Here is a 22,240-nt window from a genome sequence, read left to right as displayed (position 1 = left end):
GCAGGTTTATGGAACATTTTACATTTGGTTTCAATTGCAACCAACTGGAATTATTTGGACGAACCTATTACTTACTCCGTATACTTTCCGAAATGTGGTGCCACCTGGTCAACTACCACTTTAACAGCCAAAATCATTAACAAGCTTCCTCGATAAAATGGCAGAGAATAGGAAAAAGGTTGCTTCGATATTTTCGGCTGACGTGGTTGGTAATGTGTACGCAGCCGGCGGAGGTGCAGTGTTCATCACAGCCAACTGACGAGGTCATCTAATGTTACCACGTGTGTGTTCTACTCAAAACCGAAATGGATTCGAAAGCAAAAAGAATCTGAAAGCAAAACCACAGCGTATTCAGGCCCCTTTTCTGTAAAATAGTGCATTTTTAGGCACCGACGTCGGAAATAGGCATTTATAGGCACTGACATCCAAAATAGGCATTTATAGGCACTATAAACAGAGTATTAAACATATTGTCAGCACCGAATTCGTGCTCATATGTAAAAATGGTGCGCCTACGAAGCGTTGAAAAAAATAGGCATTTGCCTAAAATCCGGTCTCTAGTCATCAGTTTCCTCACAATCCGGTGAGCAGCTTGTGATGAGGCCACAAGGCTAGGTCACATTGGTGGAACACCTATGTTGCTTTCCGATGATTTGTCGGTCACAACGCCGGCCGGAGCATTATTGTCGTCGCGTTGATAAGTAGATCAAAAACAACGTAAGCAAAACGGGAACACGCGGACGGAAACCTATTTTTGATTACCATCACGGTTAGAAGGAAGGTCCGCCTTTTCTCTTGTACTGACGGCGACTGAAGGGGCCCTGCTAATTCTGACGGCTTCTGTTGGCAACCTTGAGGATGCGCCCTTATTCATGAAATGACGAAGACGATCGAGGTTATGTTTGTGCAGTGCTTCTTTGCCCTCTGCTTGAATAAAAGAAACGGTGAGTATATGGGAGTCTCAAGTCCCAACATCATCAACTCTTGCACTTTTAGCCGAGAAACAGTATATAAAACTTTCTGAATTACCAGCGGCTCAATGGTGTGCAGGGGGGTTCGCCCCACAGCCGCCAGGCATCAAACATCACAAACATAACAGATGCTTGTGGCCCACTCTGGCGCCGGCTTCTCATCTTCAGAAAATGGAATAAAGCCATTGTACAAGCGACATAATGCTCAGCAAAGCACAGCTAAAATACACAACATAGAGAATACAAATACTACGATGGACACACCAAAAGTGCTAACAAAATATAAGTACAAGCACAACTAGCTACATTGCCATATGACCAACATGAGGATGTACTATAAGAAATAATAAATCCTAATTAGAGTAAAAAAGTTAAAAAACAGCAACCCAAAAAATGAAAGCGAAATCATGAGCACCAGCAATGCCGATATCAGATACGCTAAATACGTGATAGAAACACATATAAATGAACGCCAGATCACTGGAGAGCACGAGCCGATGCGAACAATCACAGCATTTACACAAAGAATACTTAGCACCTCTCGACGATGCTACTGCCCTCTATGGAAGATTACAGCGCAGTGGTCGCCCACTTCTGTAGCGCATACTTCGGCCTTGGAACTAAAAACATTTGAAGACTAGAAGGCCTTTTATCAGGAGTGTTCAAGCCCTACTTCTGTTGGGTCCTAAAACTCTCATGCTCTGAAGAATCCGCTAACAGATGAAATATACCCTCCTCATAGGTTTGACACACACATTGTGGGTTGTCTGAATGCCAGGTTCTATGTAGTAAGTTATTCGTGTAGGCTGTTGCCAACCATAAGCGGTGAATGAGAGTTTCAAGATTTCCATTCAGTTATAGTGGGAATTCAAACAGTCGAAATCAATAAGAAGAAATGGGCTTCGGCAGAGCATTCATTCGAAGGCCAGACAAGAGATGGTATACGGAACTAATACCAGGTGAAGGCAAGCGTAGCAGGAGGCAGCAGAATGTTAGATGCCCTGGTGAGCTAAAGAAGATTGCAGGGATAGGGGGGCAGCAGCTGGCGCTGAACAGGGTTAATTAAATAAGCATAGGAGAGGCATTTGTCCGGCAGTGGGCATAGTCAGGTTGCATAATTTGGCTGCAACGACATTTTTTGGCTTCTAGCGAACCGCACGGACAGAGTTGATCAAAAGTTCCCAGGCCACAGCGTCTCCTTTCCAGTAGCAGTTCTTGCCGCTAATAATTACAATAAAGGTATTAAGGTTTTCAGAGGTGAAAATCATACTTTTTTTATCCTTTATAGAAATTTTTGGCTTCAAGGGTGCCGTAACTGCCTGAATATAGAGCTCTAAACAGACCATGTGGCCTGGGAACCTTTGACTGGCCCTGTAGTTTAACGGGACAGTGTAAGCCCTAGTTTTCCCATGTATTGTAGGGATTGTTTTGGCACACTTTTTCTAAACAAACAATTGAGGAGGTAGCACCTACCTGTTTATATCATTTTTGTCCTTGCTTTATGCTCTTTTCACTGAACCAAAACTATGCAACGCAAATAAAACAAATTTTTCATCATATTTTTCTCTCGAGGTTAAGATTAAAGTCAGCTTTCAGCGTTATTTCTCTACTAAAATAACAACAGATTATTGCACTTGACTATTTTTGGCCCATTAAGTCCCCACATGCTGATATAAAGCACAGACAAAGAATGAGCCATCTGCCTCATATTCTTTTGAAGATAATGGTACCGTCGTTAAGAAACTTGTTTTCAGATAAATGAGTTTAAAGTAATAGGTAACTTTATTTCCTAGTTTTCTGCATCGCCAAGTTTTGCTGATGAATTTACTTCATAGGGACGACCTCCGTGCCATTATTCAACTTATCTAAGGCTTTTTCTACCCGTTCTTAAGTTTCCTTGGCTTATCTTTCTTTTACTAATTATGCTGCTCAACCAGCAGAGGAAACCTGTCGCCAGTCAAGTCCTCTCAGCTGGTGGAGACTGTTTCTGCTTCAGAATAGCAACAAGTGCTCCAGTACCTACGGTCTTGCTTTTTTAGCGCTCTTAAATAATATGAGAGCATCTGCTGTGTCCATCCTTAGTTACCCTGGTACTAAAGTGGCATTTTTTGGAGCTTTACTCCAGATGATGCAAGTGAAGGACGACAATGCTAGCATATAGCGTAAGAGCTCCATCATCATAATCATCATCAGCCTGACTACGCCCACTGCAGGGCAAAGGCCTCTCCCATGTCTCTCCAGTTAAGCCTGTCCTTCGCCACTTGCGGCCACCGTATTCCCGCAAATTTCTTAATCGCATCCGCCCACCTAACTTTCTGCCGCCCCCTGCTACGCTTGCCTTCTCTTGGAATCCACTCCGTTACCCTTAAGGACCAGTGGTTATCTTGCCTTCGCATTAAATGCCCTGCCAAAGCCCCCTTCTTCCTCTTGATCTCAACTAGGATACCATTAATGCGCGTTTGTTCTCTCACCCACTCCGACCGCTTCCGATTTCTTAACGTTACACCTACCATTTTTATTTCCATAGCTCGCTGCGTTGTCCTTAACTTAAGCTGAACCCTCTTTGTCAGCCTCCATGTTTCTGCCCCATAGCTGAGTACCGGCAATATACAGCTTTTGTATACTTTTCTCTTGAGGGATATTGGCAAGCTGCCATTCATGATCTGAGAGAAGCTGTCATATGTGCTCCACCCCATTCTTATTCTTCTAGTCTTTGATTCTCATGATCCGGATCAGCTGTCACTACCTGGCCTAAATAGACTACTTCCTGAACCTGGCTACCAATTCCGAACTGCTGTTGCCTTGCTAGGCTGTTGAACATCACTTTGGTTATCTGCATGTTAATTTTTAGCCCCAGCGTTCTGCTCTGGTTGTCTGAATCATTCATCATGCTTTGCAGTTCATGTCCTGAGTGACTTAGCAAGGCAATGTCATCCACGAATCGCAAATTATTTAAGTATTCTCCATTAACTCTTCTCCCCAACTGCTCCCAATCCAGGCCCCGGAATACCTTCTGTATACAGGCAGTGAATAGCATAGGAGTGATCGTGTCTCCCTCCGGACACTTTCTTTATTGGAATTTTATTGCTGACTTTATGGAGAACTATGCTAGCTGTGCAATCGTTATAAATATCTTCCAATATTTTCTCATAACACTCTTCTACACCCTGATTCCACAATGCCTGCATGACTGCTGAGGTTTCTACTGGGTCGAATGCTTTTTCGTAATCAATGAAAGCTATATAGGGGCTGGTTATATTCTGCGCGTTTCTCTATCACCTGATTGATTGCGTGAATATGGTCGATTGTCGAGTATTCTTTAAGAAAGCCTGACTGATCATTTGGTTGACTGATGTCTAAGGTTGTCCTGACCATATGAGCAATTACCTTAGTAAATACCTTGTAGGCAACAGACAATAAGCTGTAATTTTTCAAGTCCTTGACGTCTTCTTTCTTATGAATTAAGATAATGTTAGCGTTCTTCCAAGCTCTAGGTACACTCGAGGTCACAAGGCACTGCGTATAGAGGGTGGCTAGTTTTCCGAGCCCAATCTCTCCTCCATCCTTCAACAAATCTGCCCCCTTAAATGAGGGCGGATTCCACATCATAGCATTGGCAAGCTAGAAAGTAAAGCATTTACATGAGCTTGCCTGGTCGTGGGGTCTGCCTCATTTTTTCTTGAACAAGGCGACGCCCGAGTATCCATTGAAATACTACTAATTGCTGCACCTTTGGTGCCTTGGAGGATCCTCTTCATTTAAGCGATCGCCACTATGAAGCAGCGGCGTCATCATCCTGGTACTCGACCTTCGGCACATTGCTTCTACTTTGATCGTCGTCTGCGTGTTCATGGCCCGCGCCGCCCGTCTGCACCTTAACCTGCCAAATCAGAGCCGACCTCGATGTACACACCAGCCTCGTCTCCGTCCCGTCCTGGATGCACGACGAAGTGACGACGCCGTAGCTGCCAAACATTATCATTCCAACATCCCGAGAAGCCTCCCAACACATGAGCAGACCGCATCCCTGCCAATGCTATTCGGTGCGTCCGTGGGCCTCGGCCGTCGGCTCCAGGTTACCTGGTGCCCATAAGCGTAACGGGCCCTGCTTATAATTTTATATGAATAGCAAGGGCGATCTATTCGCATCCTTAGCACCGCAGAGGACACTGTGTGAGGCTAATCATTTTTAAGGCCATCGCCTTAAAAATGATTAGAAGTCCTGATTGAAGATGATTAAAAACCTTAAAAAGGACAAAGCCTTTTGGCTCATGAGTCGCCGGCTTGTGCGCCCGCAAGAGTTGTCCCACCCTTGCTCTCAATCTAACTGATGACGTCTCCAACTTGGCGTAATATGTCGTAACACGAGATGGTCACACCTTGGTTGTTGTGTTGTGTTGGGTTTAGTGGCGCATGAGCTGTAGGTAAATTGATTTCTAGAGAATTTCACTAAAAAGCGAGGAAAATCGGTGGTGTAAGGAGCTTAAGATATTAGTTGCTACAACACTGTAATGCTGGAATAGAAATTTTGGAAACGTTAGTATTAAAACCTTTAACGAAGGTCAAGTGACCTCAGTGGCAATCCTTGGCTGGACAAGGACCCCAAGGCTCCCAACCAATGATGTAAACCCCTCAGCATTCTTCTCGGGAATGAGAAGGCTGCGGTGTATAAAATGTGAAGCGAAGTTCTGGGTCAGAATTCATAGTATATAGAGAAAACCTGCTTCTCTCAAAAAGCTAAAAACACACGATATGTCAACAATTGCATTGTCGCTTAAGACCAGTGTAGGGTGAACAGGAATGCGTTCATTGTAAAATTCAGTGAAGGACTTTTTTCTCATTTTTTCAAGTTTCACACATGTGAATAAAATGGGATTAATTGTAAGTTCATCTCCTCATTTTTCGCACACTGGTTTCTCTTCAATTGCAAGCTGGAAGCTGTGTGTAATGTGTGCGTGTCCAATGCGCAGACGGCATAAAATTACTTCGATAAAACGTTCCTGGTGCCCGCAGGTCTCCATTCACCAAGGACAGGCTTTACTAAATGTAGCTTGTTGTGAATTTCGTTGTCCCATGAGGCCTGCCATTTCCCTCTAAGTTTATTTTTTTACAAGTTTCATGCAGTCTTTAAAAAGTACATCTACTTGTTTTATTTGTACATTACGGGCACGTGCGACACATGCGTCAGCGCTCTCGTTCCCCCTGATTCCCACTTGACAAGGGACTAAGCAAAACTTGATTATAAGTCTTTGTGTGTCTGCTTTAATTATGTTATGTATTATGTCTCCTATTATGGGCTGAACTGCATTTCTGGAGTTTAGTGCTGTAATTACGCTGAGGGAGTCGATGTAGATGACACTATTTTGTATATTTTTCGCGATTATTTCTTTAACTGCGGCAGCAATGGCGTTACTTGCTGCTGTGAAAACTGATGCGCACTCAGGTAGCCTAACTATTTTTTCTTCTTTCCCATGTCTGCACTCACAACGTAGTGTGCGGTTTTAGAGCCATCTGTGTAAAAATTTTTGTAATTATCGTACTTTTCTTTTAATGCCAAAAACTCCTGCAATATATATTCTTGTGGAGTTGGCTTTTTGTGAATGTGCGTCAACGTAAGATCACATACTAAGATCAACGTAAGATCACATATGTAGCGAATTACTACTGATGCTGCTTGTAAGCGGCAGTCCAGAGCCGCAATGTTGCGGCAGTAGAACGCCGGAGAAGCAGAATTGGCGCTGCACCCGATAACGTGATGTCCGAACAGATTTTTATTTACATGCTGTGAAATGTTTTGCTCCATTGGCTTTCACTATAATCTTATCGTAACATTAACACATGAGTTTTGTCACCATTCACAGTGCTATGACTGCGTTTACAGTGTACGTGTCGTACGAGTAGTGTAGATAAAGCATAAAATTTTCCCGGTATTTTTTCGAGACTTGGTGTAAAAAGGATGTACAGTGCATGAAAGGCATGGCGCTGTATAAAATGACTCTTTCTGGCTTTTTATTGTTTTTCATTCACAAATAATGAATAGGGTCGAGATAACAGCTGTTCGAGATAACTGAGGTCGAGATAACAGACAAGCAGCCCTGGACCCGTTTACAATGAGCAGCGCGTGGAGACATTACATATAAAAGCACTTGAGCAGCTTTGCAAAAGGAATCAAGGGCTTGAATATTGGGCATGGGACACGCGCAGTGTGCTTTTCAAAAACCAAGACAGACAGTGCTTAAACAGCAGTCATGGCAATCATATTTATTTAAATTTTGCGAAATAATACACATGTATAGAACCGAAGCAGTTATTCAAACTTTGAGAGCTCAACACCGCGAATTGTGTGATCAAGACCCTGCATTTCTGCAAAACTTTTAGGTACGCTAAAGGCAAAATCACTTCGTCATTGCGTTTCAATCTGGAATTGTTTGCATTTTTCATTCTTCATTTTTTCATGATTTTGAACAGGCGCTATCCGAAAGATATTTGCTCGAAAGTTTGGCAACAAAATTGTCTGTAGCTTAACTTTTAATGTCGATGTGCATTGAGGCCCGATTCAAAGACAATGCACGCTGAGTACTAGAGCTTAAAGTATTTTCGTATTTAACAGAAAAGAAGCAATTCCCTGCACTCCCCAAAGATATATTCAGTGGACATCCCCAGTTTCTTCTTTTATGTACATCACGAAATTTTTCTGGGTGCTACCAGGTCGCTACATTTTCAGTACTTTTGTAGAAAATTTTGGATTGATAGGTCCACACGCACCTCATCGGGATCTGTGTTGGCTGATGATCTTGAAGCTTTACTCTCTGTGGCATGCTGTGAGAAGTGTTAACAAGACTATCAATTTTTAAGAATTTGTTTGCTCTCTGATTATTGTACCTTTTTCCTATAATAAAGTTCTCTTAGTCTACCCAGTTCTGTCTGACAATGTGGCTAAGAGCTATATATTCATTTTTTCAGGTCACATTCATCTCCAGTTGAATTCTAGTCTCCTCACGGGCCAGAGATCCAATGCACCTACTGAGTTTGTCTTTCCGGATGGTACATTTTACGTGAGCCCGAGAGCAACTCCTTGCGTCAAGCAGTGCAGTCCATTGACACATTATACAAAGCTAAAAGCATTTCGTGCTGTTTGACGACAGAAGTGCTCTTTGGAAACAGTGAAGAAGACGAAAGCTAGTTCACAGCGATCGGACGAAACTTTACATGAAAAGGTTAGCAGGGCGTTGTGGAGTCATTTCATTGAAATTTGAAATTTATTGAAAATCAGACAAAATACAATTGTCTAGGTGAAGAGGCCTAAAGGTGAGACAGGAGGCCACCTAAACACCCTGAATTCATACAGCACAGTGTGGACATAAAAGGCACTTGAACAAATTCTGCAAGAATACCGTAACACAACAAAAAAAAACACCCAAGACAAAGAAAAAACATTACACCCAAATTCTGCAGCAATACCGTATGATTCCACATACAACTGGACTTGAGAAACATACCCTTGCTACAAGTGAAGGTAATTGAATAAAAAGTATGACCACAAATGTGTTCCCTTCACAAAACAAAGAAAGATAACCAGAATGGAGGGGGTCGCCTTGAACACAGCAGTAAATGTTCTGGCACCGCAGTCCTACAAACATAGTCGGGTTTATAGGCACTTCAAGAAGAAATTCTTTTCCTGCTTTTGGAAAGCATGCAGAGAAGAACAGTTTTCCATGATGCTCAACAAATTAGGATGAAGGTTCAGTAGGTTAAGAATAAGCCAACTGAATAAATGCTTTCCATAGTTAGTCCTACATTTAAATTTTATAAAAGCAGTTTTCCTAAATTCGTAAGGCGGCTCATGCTTCGTATACTTCGATATGAATGCTCATGGATTGCTTTTAAAATCTAAGAAGGCAGGCTCTGACAAACGAAACTTATACAAGGACTGAATGTCCAAGATTCTATCATACATAAAATATAACGATGTTGAGTCACGTACCGGTAAGTTTTCAATGAAGCGGACACCTTTGTTCTGTAATAAGTGTAGGCTTTCTATGCTCGGCGCACCAGTAGTGTCCCATACAAGCAAACAGTAATGAAGCCGCGAGTGAACGGTATTGAAGTAGAGCTCACGCCGTAAATACCAAGGTAAGAGTAGACGAAACCTGTTAAGCACACCAATGCATTGTGCAACATTGCGTTTAACGAAGCGAACATGACATGACCAGCGAAGGTTTTCGTGAAACCGGACGCCTAAACATTTTATATCTGAAACTCTTTCTAGCAGTCGCGATTGAAATGACACTTCATTACTAACATAAACTGGTCTGTTAACAGAAATAAAAACAATGTACTTTGTTTTGCCAGCAATTAATGTAAGTTTATTTGCAACAAGCCTGTCAGACAGATTTCTAAGCCATAAATTTACACGAAGAATTAAGGAACCTAACTTATCTGCACAAAGAAACACACTAGTATTGTCAGTGTAAAGAATAACGGAAGGAGATTGTGGGATAGATACAAGGTCGTTGATACACAGGAGAAACAGGGTAGGTCGTAGGTTTCAGCCCTGAGGAACACCAAATTTGATAAACTCGGTATCGGACGTGTCATTATTAATTATAGCATACTGAGAACGACCTTACAGGTAGTTTTCTAATAATTTAGGTGAGATTCCTCTTATTCTATATTACAGCAACTTGCTAAGATGTACACTATGTTTAAATGAATCAAACGCTTTGTTGAAGTCTAGGAAGGTGCCTAATGTGTAGAATCGTTTTCTATATTTTTACTGAGTACGTTTTTGTACTAAGCAAACGCAGAATCAGTTCATTTCATCTTTTGAAATCTGTAGTGGCTTGGGGAAATCAACAGATGTTCATTAAGATAATCTGTTATCCTATAATTAATTTGTTTATCTACTAATTTGGAAAACAAAGGAAGAACTGATATAGGTCTATAGTTGCTTATCAAATTTGGAGCTCCGCATACAGCCACACGTGCCACCATCATTTTGGGGAGAAAAAGCCTGTTCTCGAGATTTGATTTGTTATATGATAAAAGAGGTACACATTAATGTCAACAATTGCTTTAATTGGTGCTAGCTTAATGCCATTCCCTTTTACGCTTAATATTATATCAATAATCTCTGCAGGAGTAGCGTTATATAGGAGAATCCTGTGCTGCAAATTAGATTCCAGGTATTTTTCAAATTTTCTGGGTGCTGCTGCAGAAAAAGCTTGAAATGCCAAAGAATGTCTGTTGACCTCATTTCCAAGGGCTTTACCACTAAGAATGGTTCCTTCAATCGTCATTTTAATGACGTATTTTCTTTTCCGGATTTCTGCCAAAGATCTATTACAGTACGCCAGGTACATTGAAGATCAAAGGAAATATCAGAGAATTTTTGAGCGCAGTAGTGAATTCTAGGTTTTTGTATTTCTGCACCTAAATTATTTGCAATCTTCTTTCACTCCTTCAAAACTGTCAAATATTTGTCAAACCTCCGTCAAACTGTCCAATAGGCTGAAGACTCTATTTCGTGTCTTGATTCCTCTAAGTAGATCTCGTGTGATCCAAACCTCCCTTCTTTTTCAGGATTTTGTCATTGTAACCATTGGGAAAGCACGTTCATACAGCTCTACTACTTTGTCTAAGACTGCGTCATATAAAATATTAGGGTCTTCCTTGCACAGGAGTTTACTCCAGTCTACCGAAGAAATGAGCTGACGAAAATGTTCAATTTTTGTTTGGCTTACAACGCGGAAATTCTTTGGCGTATCAGTTTCTTCGATGATTTGTTTACTTGGCTTTCTAAAAAGCAGAGAATTGACAGGTGATCACTATTTGTTAGGCAAAGATCAATAAGTGTTTCGCTGGATCCTGTGATGCGAGTGGGTGTTGTAATTATGTTAGAGAAACCATTGGCAGATATCATGTCAACAAATTCATCGACAGAATGTGACTGTTCAAGTATGTTAATATTGATATCACCCATTATCACCAAAAGTTTTTCTTTGAAACGGAAAGCCGTCTAGCCCAGGATCGAGAAAATTAAAAAACTCTTGAAGAGGCGCGGAAGGCGGTCGATAAATTGCGCCAAAAATAAATGCATTCGTCTCAGTGAAAAGTCATTCATAGGGAGGGTTCAAACTTGTGCACTGCGGAAATAGCTCATAAAAAATGCTGTTTTTTATGTACAAAGCAGCACCACATTCCTTTTTAGTTTCTATAAATAGTGCTTCACACCTACAACCGGGAAAGCAGACAATATCGCTCAAATCAGTACACTACGTTTGAGTGAATGCCAGTACATCAAATTCATGCTCTAGTGACGGCAAAAAGTATCCACTTCATTGTTTCCTATGCTACATGCATTCAAGTAATAAAAGCAAAAACATCCAGATTTTGATTTTGCAAGCTTGATACATCTCAGAGAGTTGGCATCATGATTAAGACTGTTATCCATCGTAACTGTAATTTGCAGTGGGATTTCACAACCGCCACAGCACGTCACATCATCTTATCAAGATCACTTTCATCGCAAATGCGGATCGCGTTCGCGTTTTGGTTTTTCGCACAAATGCGTCACCCTTTTTTGACAGACATACCGATAGTTCCTTTTTATCTGCTATCCAAACAAGGTGCTTAATGAAAGGGGTCAGGTTGTCCATGAATTTTACGTCCGGTACTTCATCCTCAAGGCCAGAGCGCTTCCGCATCCACTCTTCCTTAAGTCGAAGAGATGTGAACCGAGCAAGAACGATACACTTCTTTCCCTTTCGTGCTGGTAACCTGTGAAGTACGTCACAGCTACGGTTTTCGAGCTGTGGTAGTTGAAGTTTTCAGGCCGGGTCCTTCATTTTTTAGAAGGTCCTTGTGTTCCTCTTCTGGGAGTCGCCGCCGCGGTGGCTCAGCGGTTATGGTGCTCGGCTGCTGACCCAAAAGACGCGGGTTCGATCCCGGCCGCGGCGGCTAGAATTTCTTTGGAGGAGAAATTCTAGAGGCCCGTGTACTGTGCGATGTCAGTGCACGTTAAAGAACCCCAGGTGGTCGAAATTTCTGGAGCCCTCCACTACGGCGTCTCTCATAGCCTTAGTCGCTTTGGGACGTTAAACCCCATAAACCAACCATCTTCTGGGAGTCCATGAAGTTCCATGCTTTGTCTGCGACTATAATGTTCTAGTGCATTTACCTGTAGCTTGATTTCGTTCGTGTTCGGTGGTGCACCTGATTCAGTATCATATTGACCCTACTTTCTATGTAAGTGTCTTGCTTGTCTAACTTGTTCAAATATCATATTTGTCAGAAAGCAACTGCATCAAGGCTTCAATGTTATTGACTGTTTTAAGTAGCTGCATCAAAATGTCAGGTTTAGATATGAGGGGCAGGATAAGGGTAACTTTTTCGTCTAGCTCCTTCAACTGCTTCTGAATGCTTGATCCTTCCATTGGTGTGAGGGCGTTGCTAGACCCTTTTTTGCTCAAGTTCACATGTTCAGCAGCTCCAATTAAACTTCTATGAGTCACCCTTAGTACGGAAGGTGGTTACCTTCATCCCAAAGGATGCAGAGTAGCGCATGTTCTGTACATTCCATCATCAGGCAACGAACCATGACATGTCAAACACTCCTTTTCATTGTGATTCGGCATCGCAACGAAAGTTCTAATAAACACTTCACGGCGGCAGCAGTGGACAAAATAAATTTGTGGTTTTAAGAGAAAAGGGTAAAAATTGCTACCAACCTGCGAACAAATGTGGAAATCGTTACGACGTGTTTTCGCTGCCGTCCACTGCTGCCGCGTGAATGTTGGCACATTCGCTGCGCCCGTCCTTTTGTAGCCAACTTACTGCCACGTGGCTTGTCTGCAGGTATTGATGCGAAGGTCGGTAGGCGACGATCGGGTACGAAGATCTGATGTTGCTTCTAGTATCAGCGTGCTGCACGTATGATAACCCTTCGGCTTCTGCGGTGTCCCACCGGCTCTCTGCGAACAAATGTGAAAATCGTTGCGACGAGTTCGATGCCGTCCAATCCTGCCGCGTGAATGTTTATGGATGTGTAATTGTCATCCGGATGCATAATGTATGCGTGAATGACATTCGTTGTTCAGGATTTATATAAGAGAAAACATTGCGAACCCGCCGCGTTGGCTCAGTGGTTAAGGCGCTTCTCTACTGAACCGGAGTACCCGGGTACGAAACCGACCACGGCGGCCGCGTTTCATGGATGCGAAACGCAAAAGGCGCCCTGTGCCTTGCGGTGCCAGTGCACGTAAAGATCCCCATATGCTCTAAATTATTCCCGAGCCCTCCACAACGGCACCTCTTTCTTCCTTTCTTCGTGCACTCCCTCCTTCATCCTTTTGCTTACGGAGCGGTTCGGGTGTCCACCGAGATATGCGAGACAGTTACTGTGCCACTTCCTATCCTCAAAACTAATTTCTCAATTTTCAATTTCACATTGCGGCAGCCTAGGGGCCGAAAATGTTAAACATATTCGTATCGATCTGACGGCGCTCTTTTTCCGGGCTATGAATTTTTTAGGCTGCCTAACAATAAAGTGTGAGACCGGCAAGAGATGCAAAAAGCATGGCTTATTGCAGCCTGCCATACCGCCCATTCTTCTATTCGCTTTGTATTTCGATATTTCTGCAATGCACAAAGGTACTAAGCAAACAAATCGAAAACATGTTCGCTAAAGCTTCTCCCTGTTTATGATCATAAAAGGGTTAACGAAATAATTTGAGCGGAAGAAGAGTTCCTGCGACGATGGAGCACCCGCTTCATCGTCGCAAGGAGGGGCCGTGTGACAGTGCGGCTCCTGCCATACTAAGCTTTTCGCGCCAGTGTTGTGCGCGATGTTTTTGCGCGGAATTAGTGCGCGCTCTTCTTCCCGCGTGCTTCCCCCGCCCCGCGCGTTTGGACCCTCCTGAACTTTTCACTTTGGACACTTTGTGCTTCGGACATTCGCGTTGCCTGTGAGTGTATGTATGTGTGTTGCATCGGGTGACATCGGTCGCCGTAGCGTTTCTGCGGTTTTGTAGAGGGACGGCTGTTCCTTGCATGCTATAAGGTCGAAATAAACTTCTCTTCCCAGCAGCATCCGTAATATTCTGATGAAATGCATGCAACCAGTTGCAGCAATGACGATAAGAAACCTCCCCACTCCTTCCACGAGACGAAAGTTAAAAAAAGCGAGCTCTCCAGCTAGTGCAGCCGTCGCCATCGCGCAACCTACTGCGTAGACCTCGAAGTACAGGTGGAATGGTTCGTTTGTGCCTGCGTTTGCTGGTTGCGTTGGTGTCTGCCGCTTGCGATGAGGAACGGACAGGCCGCCTTCTGCGATGGCCAGGAGGAGGCGACGGTGCTGGTACCTGCTCGTCAAGAACACGATATAAGTAACAAGGCGAGTAAAAACAAGTAGTCCATTAATTTTACAATCAAGCTATTATATATGCCCACAGTGAAGAGAGGCACATAACTGACACATTACTAAAGCAAAACTGCTCATTATAGACCAACAGCAGCGATGTTTCTAAGGAAAGCGTCTCTCGTGTTCATGCCAAACCATTCTGGACAAAAACATTTTTGAGTGGGAAACCTTTTATGAACGCAATTTTTTCGATAATTTAAGACTTCAGTAGTACAGTCAATCTATCCGCAGATCATCCGCCGGCAGTCTTGAATTTTTGTTTTCTTTTAACATTTCCACTATCGTCAAAACCGTTCCCCATTAGTTTTCTGCGGCAGTCTTAGCGGTTCGATGCGATCGATGGAAATACTTTAAAAGGTTTTGTTACATGTGAGAACGATGGATTATTGTCTTCAATATTTCCGCAAAAGTATCTAACAATTTTTCAATTCGCGGAAGTTTTGTCCGCAATTTCTGGACACGGCTACATTGTCTTCTCTTTTCCTAATTTTCCTTTTGCAGAACACAAAACGCCTCCAAGAATAACAAACAGTCTGGAGTATTAAGAAACCGTTTCTAATGAACAATCGCTCCAGTTGAGCCCTTCCTTTTCCATCACTTTTATTCTCAATCAACTCCTTGCACACTATCCTTTTTCACATTGGCCCACAAGACTGAATGTCCCAATTTTACTTCATGAATACGCATAACCGGGAGCGAACAGTCAGAAGTACAATAAAAGGCGCTGATTAGAAGCTGAAGATGACTGGAAAAAAAAGAAATATCTTATTACGGTTCTCTGAAGAACCGAACAAGCGAGACTTTAGGAAAAAAAAAGGAAAGCCGAAGATCATCAACATGCAGCAAGTATCTCTAAAGAGTGAGAATCTCCAAGAAAGAATATACCTTAATCTTTCATTACGGAACTCTTATGTTACAGCATAAAACTACATGTCTAGCATAGCTACTGACTTTGGTTCTTTGTACCGCTTATTGCTGTCATGGATTTGATATGGATCCATGCGTAGCGTCAATTAGTGATCATAATATCTAAATAGAATAAAAACTCCTGAAAAAAGCGATGCACCTTCTATAATGAAAGATGTTATATCGAAGCCATCCCCGGCTGGTTCAGGATTCACAGCGCTGAACTTCTCTCTACCGGTCGCTACGTCCACATCGATCACATGTCACCACCCCACAAACGCTAGGCACAACATGGTGCGCCCGTTGCAATCGTAAGGTGTGGTAGTAGCAATGTCTGTAGTTCTTCGGCTACACTGGAGGCCTTCACGTTTAGCACAAAACAGTCAGTAGTGGAGCGAGCCTCTACGTGTATCACACACGTCAAAAATCCAATTATTCCACACTCATGCCTGGCAATATCATTTCATTAATCATTTCACCAACCAGCTAGCGCGTACCACTCGTTGTACCATTCGGGTATGCGTCTATTTATATTTATCTGTCCAATGATCGTTTTGAGTTTCAAAGCTGTCACTTTAGAAATGAAACAAAGTACGAACCTGATCGGGTTCAAAATATGCATTGCAGGCAATTGAAGCATGGTGGAGAAATGTTCCCCCGGCACCAGATTCCAACGAGAGGCTGCCGCGATGTTTTCGTCCGTGCAGGTTGAAAAAGCAATGTGCGTCCCCTCACGGGCTTTTCCGTAGCACACGGACATATCCTTGCGATATGTCGAAGTTGAATAGCAACGACCCATGGCCTTCTTGATAACAAGGAGAGCATGTGGCATGGGTTCGGCAGAGTGCGCGTTCATCACATATTGCATCCAATCTGTGCTTAAGCATGGACACAGTTTACCTTTGTCTAAATGCTCATCGAGTTCGCTGAATGCTTTTATGCTTGGCACCAGATTGTGGGTGGTGCGAATGGCTGTGATACTGCTTTGAATGTAATTTCCGAGAATCAGCATGCCTAGGGCCCACGATGCAGTTGCTAGACTGCGGTAAGCGAGGCAGTTTGCAGAAGAGCTGGGGGGGCTCCTGCCCAGGAGAGCACACGTCAGCAGCATCAGAAGGTTTGTTACGGAAAAATGTTCCCGCGTGCCGAGCAACAAATGACGCCTAATAAGAGAGAACGCAAGTACGCAGCTCACTGTAGCACTGGTTACCAACACTAAACAAATCAAGGATAACGAGGTATCGATGAAGTAAAATTCCGTGGATACTTTTGGATTGCCGAAGAAGCAAAGAGGCACGGGAGAGTAATATGCGTACGCAAACACGTATTCATGGTCCAGCAGGCTTCCTCCAGAAGCTGATAAGACGATGTCTATATCCTTGTATCTCATCTCCCTCCACAAACTCACTGCTTGGAATTTTAAGGTGTTGTTCAGGCTCCTGTACGCATCAATCAGTGCCATTGCTTCTGAACGTGCTCTCACATCTGTATCCAAACCTCCGTGAAATGCCCAAGCGGCAGACAAGCTGTTTCCTTTCGGAAGGTGAACACGCGAGCTTGGCTCTAGGTTGAACAGTTCAGATGCCGTAACAGTCTTGCGAGTCTCACAATGCCGAAACCGGTCAGCCGGCACATTGATGCCTATCTCGCTGACGCCCACGAGTTGACAGAGCCCGTCGTAGAATTCTTCCAAAAGTTCTTCGAGCACTTCGCTCCGAATAATCCATCGGTAGTGCGCTTTCATGTACATCTTCACTTCCATGTCAAATCTAACTTCGGCTGGTATATTTGACAAAAATGGAACAAAGACAGTTCTTTGAAGGCGCTCAAACAGGACATCGCCGTCTCGGTATTTGTGGCAGTCAGGACCCACTCCTTTGTTATAACCGCCGAACTCAGACGATAAGTGACATGGCACAGTGCTCACAAACTTCACTGCAAGAGGCATTTCCTTGGCTAATGCGCAGAGGCGCTCCATGTCTGAAGGGGAATAAACGAGTACAGACCTAGCGGGAGATGATTTAGAAGCGTCCATAACGCTCACGAATGACGAGCCTATTTCGCCGGACGTTGGTATATGTAGTAAAACGCTCCACACAAACCAAACTAGAAATCCAACTAAGCTTACTCGTCGACGTACTAACATTACTATCGTCTCAAATGAAGCTCTGAAATGTTATCGGATGAAGCGGTAGATACCCCTGAAGCAGTGTCAACTATGAGGCTTTGCTAAATCGCTTTCCCTACACAACATTTGCAGGCGCGTCAAATAAAATCAAAATTCCAGAATGTACGACCTGCAAACGGTCGTCTTCTCATCTCGATGAGCGCAGCCTCGACAACAAAATCCTGCAAAGAGGAAAAAAAATGACCTTTTCCCTTACTGGCTGCTGGAGTTTACGTTAACTGTGTCTGCGATGTCTGGAAATGCAGTGTTGCTAGGCAACATGGAAAACAATATAGCGCACTCAGGACAACTGACAAGCAAGACTGAACAACAAGAGTGCTTAAGGCACCAGTGCGGCACCGATGGTACCATTTCGTGGCGATCTTTGAGCGAGACAAAAAACGCAGAATTTGCATTCAGAAAAAAAAAAACGTACAGCCAACGTGCACCAATGTGTGTCTAGAATATTGCCAGCAAAACACGTCCATCATTTATTTTATCCTAATGAAGCACCCTCTTTCTCCGTTTGACTCACCGGAACAATTAGAGCCATGAAAATAAAGCAGTACGCCAAAGCCAAAACTGCTGGTGTGCCAGTAAAATTGCAGTGAACACTATCTTGTTTTTACTCATACTTGACAACACATTACTCTCTTCTGCCGAAGGCAGCTTCTATGTTCTAAGGCGGTTCCACGTAGGAACCCTTTAAATCAGCTATTTCTGAAAGTTCGTGACCAACTGGCAATCCTTACTCTGCTGTGAATGTTTGATCAAAGTCAGAGAGACATCGTTCTTTTGGCAAACCTCGCGCTAAGAAATGCACTGTTACACTTCATTCAGAGTTCCATGCTTGAAACTGCACATCCCGTTCAAGGGAAGATCGTGTTCCTTTGGCTGCAATTGAAGAAGGCCGTAGTTAGCAGTGCGACGTCTGTTAGGTTCTCTCTCTAAACACTATCATTAATTCGAGTTTCTCGCCTTACAGTGAAACGGACACTGCTCTATTTCGATGAAGACGCAGATAAGGAACGCGTCACAATTTGAGCAGCAGTATGTGAAGGTGCCACTATGAGATCTAAATCCCTAAATTCCACTGGACTGAGATGTCCAATTTCAGTTACAGCAATGCCGTGTCTGTGCACTTGGTATACCAGGCATACCTGCCGCCTTTCCCCTATGCTAAAAGGTTTCATCATCGCCTGTATAGCACAATAAAACAGCTACGGCAGCCACCTGCCCCGTATAGGAACCGAAGGCGGAGGTTTTAGAGTGCTACCTATTATTAACTTGTTCTTGAGTACCGTGCTGTCGTCGGTGGCGTCCGAAGAGCCTCCACCCTCAAGTCGAGGTAGCAAAATCTTAGCTTCACTTATAGGGAGAGTTGGAAAGAAAATAGCGTGCATACAGTGGATAGGCAAGTGGAGACAGAAAAATTCGCTCTACCTTTCTTTAGGGAAGAAGGGTGGGAAAAGTAGCGAAGGGACGAGGGAGACAATGAATAGTTTTGGGTGGCTTTGTGGCCTGGGAGTCCGTCTCATCTTCGGGAGGTAGTTGGTTCGACATCCGCCATTGGATAAAGATGGGTACAAGAGCCAGGCGTTCACATTTATTAGGAGTGTGCATTTTGAATAGGCTCCGAAAACCACTCTGTATCCTTTCGGGAGCGACCCAGTTGCGAGCATCTCAGTATGTAAAGGAATTTCGTGTTCAGAAGCGGGTTAAAGTGCGTGTCTCAACATTGTGTCTCAACAGACAAACAGGTTGACTGCCAGTCTCGTCGTGAATAACTTAAAAGAAATTCTGCTCAGAGAATCACTCGGGGGTGGGGAAAGTCTGGGTTCACCCGGTTGTCTTACTTTGCGGAAAAAAGAACATGTATGAAAAAATCTTCTCTCTCAAACCCCAGCTAACGCTCAAACATTTCCGTTGCGTACTCGTAAACATCTCGTGATTTTTTTTATGTTTCGTTATCGCGTTGACGTGGAATGGTCATGTCTAAATTTGAAAGTAAGTTTCTGTAATGGGCGCTGAGCATAGAAAACCTCGAAATTGTCGCGCAACATTAATTAAAGAGGGATCTGGTGGAGTGCTACGATTAGGATGCTTCTAAACGCCTTGCCGTGTATCACGGTGCCTAGGAGCCATATTGCGTAGCAAGTCATCCGAGCCACAGAAATGACGACAAGACTGCAAAAGTTGCCCATGTGCTGTGCGATGTCAGTGCGTTTTAATGATCCCCTGGTGGTCGAAGTTATTTTGGAGACCTCCACTACGACACCTCTTCTTTCACTTCCTCCTTTATCCGTTTCCTTACTGCGCGGTTGGGGTGTCCACCGAGATATGAGAGACAGTTATTGAGTCATTTCCTTCCCTCAAAACAAATTTTCATTTTCTCCCTATTCAAAGATCGCTGTGAAGGAGGCTACACCGAGTTGTGGTAATGTCCATTGCCTTAATGCTATGATAGCTTCGTTTCGCAGCACAACCCACATCTTTATTTCTTGTTGTAAAAAGTCATTGCCCTCATTCGTCGCAATGTGATTGTCTGGCGGCTGGCTTGTGTGATTCTGAGCATAGTCACAAAGATTGCTGCTTATGTTTACGTCATCGCCATCTGCCTGGGAAAATAACATGTTTTAATTAAATTCAGTCCACATAAAGCACTAACTGCCCTCAGGCAGTCTTTTTCTTCAAGGCAATGTCTCGTCTTGATGCTTTCAAAGAAGATTGTTAATTCTAAATCTGGCTATATTTACTCTAGATTCTCTGTTAGAATTTAGGTCCTAAATCCTAATGTAAAGTAGAGCTCTGAACACGTGTCCTTAAAGAAGGTTATTATAGTACCACATTGGCTGGAATGGTTTCTCAGTGAGAAAATATACGCGAATTGCAGTTAATGGAGCTTGAACCTTGCCAGACAGACTTGCGAAACTTATTTCCTAGAAACATTGATAAAAGAACGCTTGAATGAGAAGGTTGGAGCACTGAGCTCATTCACATCCCTTACAAAATTTATTAACATTCTACAGGATATTGATTTGGAAATCTCACAAAATCTACATAAGGCGCATTTAAAGTCAATTATTCCTTTAACGCTTCAAGTTGGCTAAGAGGTTCATGAATTCTTAGATTCATACTTATAGCGAATCTATATTGTTTACCGAATATTACATAGCGCCCTTGTATGCTTGACTAATATATTGATAAGATTTGTATTGTACCCCACAAAAATGCGCATACTTAATATGGGAAGTCAGTAATGTATTAAACCACAGTAATTCAACGAATGCTGGATAGATGCGAGTTTTGAAAAAGCATGCCATTGTTGAGGATTTGCGGGGTCGCAGCGGAGCACCAGAGAGAGACGACCAGCGTGGCAGGCTTTTAGTTCCGAACTGCCCGTGCCGGGCGTGCGCCCCGAGCACGCGCTGTCCATCTTTTATTTTCTTGTAGCGCGCGCTGTAACGCCGATCTGAGCGCCGGCGCTTTATAGCGTCGCCGGGCGCTATACAGCCCCCCGCCTAGACGGAACGGCGAAATGTACGCGCCGACGGGGCACAGATGGAGGTCACACAATGGAGGGAGGGTCCGGTCAGTTCATGTCAGGGTCCGGGAAGAGCCGTCGGGTGGAGTGCGCGGGCTCAGGTGGACGAGCCTGGCTGCTTCGCAACGGGCGAATGATGCTGGGTGCCGAGTTGACAAAGGACATGGGGGCAGGGAAGGCCATGGGCAGGCAGTCACCGACTGGAGTGCTGCCCGCGGACACAAGTGGCTTCGGTTTTGGAACGTCGGAGCCGGTGTCGGTGGGAATCTGGCGCGCCGAGTACGTCGTCAAAAGCACAAGAGCGGGCGAATCGGCTCCGTGGACTGACAGAACCTGTGCTGCGACAGCAGCAGCTGTAACAATATGTGACACAGGTGTGACCGTCGACACAACGGTGAGAGCCGTGACGATGGCGGAGGAAGTTGCAGGGCTCAATGACAGGCGCTTGAATGAAGGAGGATCGACATTCCGGAGCGGTTGGCCAAGGGTGATGCGCGTGTGAGCATGGTCGGCTGTAGGTGGCTGCAAAAAGGTTGTTGCAGTGACAGGCCGTGCAGCTGAGACTGCTACAGCAGATAGCTGGCTGGCAGCAAAAGACACAGCTTTTGGATGGACAGCTGCCGCACTACTCGGTGTCGGTAGCTCGACCATTCGGTGCCGAAGCTGGCTCAAGTCAGGCACCAAAGCAGACGCTTGCTGCGGCGGTGTCGAGCTGCCAGGGTCAGAATCCGAGAAGCGGTTGACCGTAATGAGGACTTGGGGTGGGGCCTCTTGGGCAGGCGGTGTGGTCGCCAGGGTAGTGGGGCTGGTATGTGGCATATGCTGCGGCGGCGGCTTCAACCTCACAGCAGAGGCCTGCAGAGCTGTTGGTGGTAGTGACGAGGTAGACGGAGATGCCGGAAGCCTCGGCACGGCTGCGGCCGCAGAGTCGTCCTTGGCTGCAGGAGGCTCTGGAGACAACGCCACTGAAGCGCAAGGAGGCAGAGCCAGAGACGCGGGTTGGATAGTAGTGGGAGCAGGACACGAGGCGAAGATCGTGCAGATCTCACCTGATGTGGCGTCGAGAGAGACAGCCGGGCTGGAGACGCTGGACTGGAGTGGCGGCGAGGCGGCGAGGGGCTGCTGAGGCGGGCCGGATCCTGATGAAGGCTGCGTGGGCGCGGGCGAGGCCGGTGCAGGGCCAGAGGCTGGCGGCGGCGAAAACGGGTCCGCTGCGTCGTAGAGCGGAGGCG

The sequence above is a fragment of the Amblyomma mixtum genome, unplaced genomic scaffold, assembly GCF_055824585.1.
Source record: "Amblyomma mixtum isolate Tamu unplaced genomic scaffold, ASM5582458v1 scaffold_35, whole genome shotgun sequence".
Taxonomy (NCBI): Eukaryota; Metazoa; Arthropoda; class Arachnida; order Ixodida; family Ixodidae; genus Amblyomma; species Amblyomma mixtum.
Note: the sequence above shows the minus strand (reverse complement) of the source record.